The sequence below is a fragment of the Aegilops tauschii genome, chromosome 7 (genome assembly GCF_002575655.3).
Source record: "Aegilops tauschii subsp. strangulata cultivar AL8/78 chromosome 7, Aet v6.0, whole genome shotgun sequence".
NCBI lineage: Eukaryota > Viridiplantae > Streptophyta > Magnoliopsida > Poales > Poaceae > Aegilops > Aegilops tauschii.
In genome coordinates, this window is record NC_053041.3 from 649210910 (window position 1) to 649213090 (window position 2181).

Consider the following 2181-nt stretch of genomic DNA (forward strand, 5'->3'; position numbering starts at 1 on the left):
ACTTCTATTGGTAAGAGTAAACATATGGTGCACATATAAAAAAACATATGATCCTAATCTAAGGTGTGTGTATTATATCCAACATATACTACAGCCACACGCTAGCTAATCGGTGTAATAATCTAATATACGCCAAGATTGATCACGATGAGTAGCCATGCATAGGAGCATAGTTCAGCTTCTGGTCATGCCAGTCCACCACCTGAATCCGGCGCGGGCTTCTTCCTTTACCTGCTCGGGCGACGGCTTGAGATCCTGATCGAGGCACTCGTCCATGACGCGGAGGTACATGTGCTTGAACATGGCCGGGTTGCGGGCGAAGCACTTGCGCAGCGCCGCCGTGGCCTGGACGCAGGCCTTGGCGTCGACGGCGTGCTGGCCCCGCTGCACGATCGACGTCGGGGGGCTCGGGTGGCACTCGCCCATCGCCTTGGCGAAGTCGTTGAAGCACCCGCCGTTGGTCACGTGATGCACGACGGCCTTCTCGTCGGTGACGGCGGCGGTGCTCTGTACAAGCGGAGCCATACGACGCGATGTTTCTTCGCCTGTTTTATGGAACACTGATTCGAGGAATTTATTCCACATCCCCATGGCGTTAGCTAAGCTAGCTAGGGTTAGCAACGAAGTCGATCGATTGGTATGTCGCTTTACGTACCGAGGATCGACCTCGGTTTGTTGATATTCCAAATTTGTCACCGTACGTACCGGCTTCGATCACGCTACCGAGAGGATCGATCGCACCGTCAACTAACGTATCCATGCATGCTACGTTACCTACGTATACGTTGCAACCTGCATATCCCCTGACTTCCTTATTCTTTTCCTACTAGGTCATCCATCCCATAACTTGTGTGAGGCTATATGTACGGAAAGATTAAAAAGGAACTATAGGCCAGAAGATGGGCAAGCTAACTATGCATTAAACAGATTGAAAAAATAAATTGCAGATGCCATTCAAAGACAACTTGATTATCTATGCATACCCCCCCCCCCCCCCCCCCCCCTACAGATCCTCTAACTTAGACAAGGGAAGTCACCGTGCTACAGTGCTTGTCTAGTGTAAAATGAAAAAGGAATATTAGGGAGTACTAGCACATATGCCCGTGTGTTGCAACGAGAGTGAAAATTAGCGTGTTCACCAGTGTGGCATGATAGCATCCAGAACGTATTACACGGCAAGGAGACGCACATAAAGCTCTAAAAGAAATGCATATCAGTCAGGCATTAATCATGCAAAACCCTTAACACAGGTACTAAGGATCAATTAATTCTTCTTATAATGCTACCATCTACACTTAGTTAGCTTTACACCTCCACACAACCAACTTGTAGCACATTGATTAACCTCGCTACGACCCACGTCTGATTTGTGGCAGTGGCGTTCATCCTTATTGTGTTCATGTGCTCGGCTTTGCTACGTTGTCCGTAAGCATGCATGCCACGTCAACCTTTGCAAACACCAACCAATCAAAAATATCTCTCTCTGACTAGCCCCTATTGGTCCCGCAGTCAATCCCACGTATATAGCTCAGTGCTTCGTGTTCCTTCTTACATAGGTTCAATGAACATGCTTAGCCCATGGATTTTATCTAATGCCAGCCCAGGCTGCCCAGATAAAAATATCAAAAACCTATCCCACATTCCAACTAAGCCCGTCATTTGTTAGTTCTGAAAGAATGAAGTCAATCATCTGTTTTTTTTACAAAAGTCAATCATCTGTTAATCTTCCCGCTGATCCCCTTTCTATTCACATGCGAGATCTATCTCTTCGGCTTTGTTTTTCTAACTACTTCCACTATTCTTAATTCAGTAGATGAAGGGACTACAATTTACAAATGATTATGGAAGATTAAGTTCCGCCTCTGTTTTCATTTACTTTGCTCCTTTTAAGTGTCTGTCGATCGACACTTTCCTCTTGACCGCCGCCAGTTCATGTGCCGTCTTCGCACCACACGTGACGTCCCCTTCATACCGTCTCTTCGCTGGGCAATACTACTCTCACAATCCACCTAATTTCTAGCCATCATGGGCACCGACCAGGGCTTAGATGTGAAGCTTATCTGCAGGTCATTACCACCAATCTGCCCTGAGTTTCTCTCCTTCTCTTTTGGACATTTCCACTCTTCTGGAGAGTAGGGCAAAACCTGTTGCGAATGGTTGTGTATAGCCATGTGTTTGGTC